Source organism: Ixodes scapularis, unplaced genomic scaffold (genome assembly GCF_016920785.2).
Source record: "Ixodes scapularis isolate PalLabHiFi unplaced genomic scaffold, ASM1692078v2 PGA_scaffold5__190_contigs__length_132052651, whole genome shotgun sequence".
NCBI classification, from domain to species: domain Eukaryota; kingdom Metazoa; phylum Arthropoda; class Arachnida; order Ixodida; family Ixodidae; genus Ixodes; species Ixodes scapularis.
In genome coordinates, this window is record NW_024609880.1 from 44095555 (window position 1) to 44102269 (window position 6715).

Consider the following 6715-nt stretch of genomic DNA (forward strand, 5'->3'; position numbering starts at 1 on the left):
CGCGGACATCGACTAGCTGGGCACCGTCAATCATCCTTCCCTGTCGTCTGCCTGGCGTCAAGTTTAGCTGATATGCAGGTTTTTTTTGTTTTTTGTTTTTTTTGTTTGTTTTGTGCAACCAGTGTCATCAATCATAATGTCACCTACCTCCGCCTACTTCCAAGAGAAGGAGGAAGCAGTACTTGGAGCCAGGTGTAGCGTATGCGGTCCCGAAACAAAGAATGTCGAACAGAGTGACTAAGTTTAACAGATCCGCGGGAACCAGCTTGTCGCAGCCACGACCGGGTACAAGCAAGAGTGCTCATCCAAATCGAAACGGGCAGGGGTGGATATAGGAACCCTTGGGTTCCGCAACGCAAGCTTTCGCTTCACTGGCTCCAATCTATGGCGCATTAGTATAACCACAAATACACAAGTCCTGTTTTTCCCTTGCTACCATGCTAAAATAACCATAATAAAATTTTAACCCCCAGCTATGGCTCTTATAGGCTTTGTTGAAATTCTATGGAAGAGAATTACTGCCTCCATACTGAATCACTGTGGAACCAGATTTTTTCAGATTGATGCCTGGTTGTAATAGGCTACGGCGCTTCTTCATTTAACAATTGCTTGGGTCTTTTGATTATAGGTACCCTGATATTTCCCTACAGTAGTAATAAACCCGAAAGGACACACGAGGGTGTAGCGCAGGACATGAGGGCAGCTACGACGTTTGGAACCCCAACATATGGCATGTATGGACCAAGCCCAATGGCCAGGCCGCAGGGACTCTTCCTAGCCTACCAGATTATATGCATTGTGTGCTCGAAGGTGTGACAAAGCAGCTTACGAAGGCTTGGCTCTCGCGCACAGGCGCTGCTTTTTATATCGGGAACCGAACTGCTACTCTAGACACGAGGCTTGCAAGGATGTGCCCTCCACACATTTTCTCACGCTCGACACAATTTCTTACGGAGAGGGCATTGTGGAAAGCCAAAGAATGGAGATACTAGCTGATTTCCTATGCCACACCGCGTCTTCACAGGATAATTCCACGGCAGCACTTTGTGCACTTCACACTCTCGTGCGAGGCCATATTTCTTCTGCAGAAAACTGTCCACAGAAACGACATCAAAGCTGTCGAAGCGCTTTTGACACGCTTTCTTCGACAACTGTCTGCCCTGTATGGCGAAGCAGCAGAGACATCCAACATGCACCTGCTTATGCATTTGCCGAAAAGTGCCATGCAGCTCGGCCCTTTGTGGGCTACATCAGTTTCTGTTTGAGAGTGCAAATGGTACACTTTTACACCTCATCACTGCCACAAAAGGGGTTCCCCTGCAGGTTGCTGAGAGGTGGGTCATGAAGCAGACACTGATGCGATTCAGTGAAGTGACCCACCTCCCAGCTAGCTTTGGCGTGCTGTTGCATTCATACTTGAAGCTTCCCGACATTCCTAAGAGTGACACCTTGGGCATTCCGCAGCCAGTCACTTTAACCGCTGCCGTGCAAGATGTGCTGGATCACACTTTGGTCGGGTGCTTGCTCTTGAGAGGTGCCCGAGGGCAAAGGTGCAGGGGTTCGTAGTCAACAGCCGAGAGTATGCGCGCGCTAAGAAGACTTGTATGCGGTTTTGAAAATGCAGGATGGAACCTATTGCGAGATCCACAGTATTTACAACTGGAAATATTTTGTTTGTTTGCAAGAGTCTCATTATTGAAGACTTCGGGATTGGAAGTGCCTGATACATCCACAAGTGCGTTGTATCCCCCATGAAGAGAATATGACAGTGTTTTCATCAACTGAGCTGGAAGGCCTCTGTGTCTTCATAGAGCATGAACATGGGCCATATTTATGTGACATGCCAAATTTCTATGAGAAAGAATAACACGTGAAAGAAAACAACTTGCCCATGTGATGGGTACACAGAGAGGGACAACAGACTGTCTCAAACGCAACTGCAAGTTTATTTTTATAAGTCTTTTTTTATACAATGCAAACCCCTTTAATGTTACCGGCAATCACAACAGGCAACACCCCAGCGACGTTGGGCGGCCTGTGTTGTAGGAAAGAGACCAGGGGTGTGCGAATAGTGATTTTTTTAAACCGAATCCAATAGTGGCGGCACCAAATGGAATAATTTTTGAATAGTTTTCGAATAGTTGGTAGACAGTTGATGGAGCAGTGTACACGGTCCAACAGTCCAACAGAATAGAACTTACTACAGTTGCTTAGAAATCATAATAACTAAGGTAGGTGACGAGGACTATACACCGTTTCATCTTCGGTCTGAGCGCAGCAGACGCCACGAGCCATCACAGCGAATCCAGCCCTGTGAAAGTGTCACGTGACGTTGAGGTCGTATTTCTACTATTAAAAAAATAGTAGAAACTTTAAAAAACCAATATTCAATTTGGGTAATGAATAGAATAGGGCAAGATTTGAGTCGTTGTTCGAAACTTTCAAATATTTGCACACCTCTAGAAAGACTATTGTGGAAATAAACTTGCAGGTGTGCTAGAGACGGCATGCTGTTGTCCCTGTATATGTGCCCCTCATCTACTGTTCTTTCTTTTTCAGTGTGATCACTACTTTGCCTGCGCTGTCTGGTATTTTATGATGAACCGAGATGAAGCAGGAGGGTGCTGGTCTAACACTTTGCGAGGTTTAGAACACAAATAGGTGTACTTGCACAGGGTGAAACAGATTGCTTTGTCAACCAGCATTTCTACTACACAGATTCAAGCTGACCTTGCAGAAGTCTGCTTTGGTGTGCCAATTTGTTCACACAGTTAAAGGGATACTTCAACGAAATTTGAAATATTCCCGTCGTGTTCAAAAATAGGTTGAAGATGATCCACAATATCGGAAATGACAATTGACGTTTGTATTGTGAGCCTGGTGGCTATATTTTTCGTTATAAACGGCCTACTCTGGCAAGCGCTCGGAGAAGGCCCAGCGGAGACCACGTGACATCCAACGCAATCGTGACGTAGGTCGTCCCAGGACGAGCAAAGCTATGGCGAGGCTGACTTCGAGAGGATGGCCTAGTCGTTCCAGCCACCGAAGCGGCTGCTTTTGTACGAATTTTGAGTGACGGGTTAATCTTCTCTAATCTTGTAAGGGGAAAATAGCGACTTCTGCGACACACAAAAGATTCTCGGGAAGAGGAGAGTTCCTACTGCCCCTCTTCTCTCGTCGTGGCCGGAGGCGAGACAACCTCCGTCACTAGCTGTCAAAGACCCTAGACGGGCATTACAAGCGAGGCGTTAGCGACATCCACCAGGTGCTCTTTCCTAATCGTTTAATTCGTTTTAAATTCCTTTTCGTGACTTTTTTAACAAGATATTCGTATGTTCGATGTGATGCTACTCCTTTGAACACATATAGACAAAAAAATGAGCGCCAAAATTTCGTTGTAGTATCCCTTTAGAGTCTCCCAGCTGAAAATGTCATTCTGAGGTTGCTGCCTGTGCACATCTGATGAAAATGAGTATTAATTCTCTCATGCTCACGTCCTGCCAATGTCTTAGCTGTAAGGTACCAACTGTTATTTGTGTCTAATTGTAAACTTCAATTGTTTCATATTATTTTGCTTACACTTTGCCAATAAAACTACGTGATGTACACTTATATTGAACTTTAATTTTTAGTTTCTTTTTCAAATTGTCTGGGTAACTATCTAATGCTGTGTGGGACAATTATAGTATTGGACTCATATCATTGGACCAGATTATATCATCGGTGGGTCCACATCAAAGCAGCGAATTCTGAAAAGGCCGAACATCGGAGCACCGGAAAGTCAGAATGATAAAATGTCAAAATGCCAAAACCTCACAAGGGCGAAAAGCGAAACGACAAAAAATGGGTATGTCTTATTGGCGAAATTTGGTACAGTATCGTCGGAGATGACAGCTGCACTAGTGTGAAGACATGCGGTATCAGCTTAGTGGCATATTTTTGTTTTGCCCAATGTAACTATACAGTTTTGGAAATGACTCGACCACCACTTTCATGACAGTGGCACGCTTTGCCATGGAAACCTCGTCATACATTTTCCATGCACAACTCATTCTAGTGCTAGAGGGCTTTTAGTCCATAGAGCAAAGCAATGCAGACTAAACTGATGTAAAATTTTGTATTGATTATATTTATTTTCTTTTATTACAAAATAAACAACTATCTCTTAGTGCTGAGCTCTAAACACACACCCCCACACTGCAATCAGTGGAACAAAGCAGCTCTGATTGCTGGGAAAAGAAATGCAGCTCTGCAGTGTGCAACACACAAATGTAGCAGCAGTGCATGACAAGAGTCCTTGCATGGTTTATGAATAAAATAGACAAGGACGCAGTTGTTATATATTCCCAGAAGGGAAATGCAAAACTGGTTATAGCCGCGTCCCACTAGGGCGACAAACGGCAACAAATGACAGCGACACATGACAACGAGCGACAAACGACACCGACAGACAGCCTGTTTGTCGCAGTCCGCTGTCCCACCTGTTAGGCACGACGCAGAACACTGGGACAAGAAAACTTGTTTCCTAATGGGACTGGAATTGTCAACAAAACACATCGAAATACACAAACAAACAGTCTGGCGACGCGGTTTTCGTGTTTCGCTCTTTAAGTGCAAAACCCGCCGACAAACACGGTGAGAGTGGAGATGATTACTTTATTTCTTGATTAAAGCTTTTGCTAGTCTTCATTTGCCGTTGGCGACTTTCCCCAAACAGTTGTGGCAATCGAAATCAAACTTTTTCCGAACCAGGATTCCCAAATCTTTTATTTTTCGGGTCGTTCGAGGCATCCTAGGTGAGCGCCATAAACTTTTATGCCGATTTTGAGAATGTTTGTAACTTAATGTCGAAGCGATCAAGGGCAGGTTATTTTTGGGGAATAATACGGCATCCCGATTATCACAGAACGTGATGACAAGTTTCTCGTCTGCCGAAACGTCGAGTCATACTTCGTGGCGAGCGATCTTACTTTGGTAAGTCCTTAAACATCGATGTATCCATCCTGATGCAGGGGGTAGACCTAGGAGTCTTGAAGCACCACCTCGCACACCAGGTTTTCGCAAGCAGAGCCAGTCACAGCAAATTCCCTTTTGCAACATGACCGCCAGCAAGCAAGCCACGACCACTACAAGCAATCGAGGGACGGGAACTGCGGGAATGATCAGTGGCTGCCAAGGCCTTCTCTGAAAGTTGAGCGGCGGAGCGAGCCACAGGAGAAAAGGTAGGAGGGGTAGGAGGGTGGGAAGAGAGGCAATGGAGGCTACAAGTGGGCGAGGAGGATAAGTTTGTCTTCGAGAGATGTTCCTTGGTGGGACTGCCTGTGGCGCTTCAAGTTCAAGGACAAACAAGACCCTGTCCGTCGTCGACCGTTTGTAGGTGTTTGTCGTGGGCATGGTGGAAAAAACACATTTAGGCGATGACTCTGGCCGCTTTTCCCACGGAGAGCGAGCGACCAAATCGTGTTCGGAGCTAGGCTCGGACCAGGAGTAGTCGGTTCTGCACCACCGCGGAGGGTGCTGAGGTATGAGGTCCCTCCTCGACGGCCACGGTGTCCGGCGGCGTAGCTTGCTTGCCTTTTTCGCGGTGTGCTGGTGGTGTGTGGCCAGTGGCTGGCCTCATGTTTTGCTTTGGTGCTGTGTTGATCACAGGTGCCACCATTACGCACGAAGGTGAGCCTTAACCCGAAGAAGAAGGAAGAGAACACGGATTTACGGACTCTGGCGACTTGGTGGCGGCGTGGCGGCGGTGAGGTACAACAAGAAGCGGTGAGCGAGGGAATGCGGGACCACCGCTGGGAGAAACAACCGGAGCGGTCGGCTTGGGAGGGATCCCATACTTGGGGGCCCTCTATCCCCATGCGAGTGAAGCGCTCGGTGCACCGTACACAATGTGGTCGCCGCGTCGGACAGAGTCATAACCTAAATGTTTCTTCCACCGTGGTCGTGGGTGTTGGTTGTTACAGTGGACAGCATCAGCAACACGTAACTTTGTGGTGTCGCCGGACAAAAATCTGTGTTTGTCGCTCTAGTGGGACGAAGCTATTACATATACACTTGATAAAAACACATTTAAGGCAGTACTGGTAATGTGAACATAGTTTGCAGACACTATTCACAAAATTGTCTCGATACAATGGTCCACAGACCGGCACGTAGCCAGGATCATGTTTGGGGGGGCCCACCTATGACGAAAATACCATAGATAAGGGGGGGAGAGTCAGTCTCAGAAAAATTGAAGATTTCGGGGGGTGGGGGCGGCCACCCTGGTTACGCTGCCCACAGAATTCACGCTGCAGTTGTCTGTAGGGTTATGGTTCTTTCTGTGCGAGAACGGATTAAGGCATTTGTGGCACACTCGGGTGAGGCGGCCCTGTGAAGATTGTACAGGAAGTCACGGCTGTCGCAGCAGCAGCACAGCAGCACTGCACATGTAAAGATGAAGCGGTCTCCTAATTTTTTACTGACGAAAGTCTGAGGTGACTGAACGGTTGGTAGATGGAACATATAAGATGGTGTGGCCGCTATTTGAACAGCTGTATACTATTCATGGCTTTATGGACATAGTCTCATGCTTCCTTTCGCCTACTGCAACATGACAAAACAAAATGAAGTAGCATACAAGGCACTCTTTGAAGAGATGCTTCATTCTACTGCATATCTTGAAGTCACATTAAATTCGCAAAGTGTTCGTGAGCACAAACTTTGAATTGGCAGC

The 6715-nt window shown here is 46.6% G+C and overlaps 1 pseudogene; it reads left to right on the forward strand.

Moving 5' to 3' along the window:
- Positions 1–693: 693 nt before the first annotated feature.
- On the forward strand, positions 694–1867 carry LOC120844041 (annotated as a pseudogene).
- The last annotated feature ends 4848 nt before the right edge of the window (positions 1868–6715 follow it).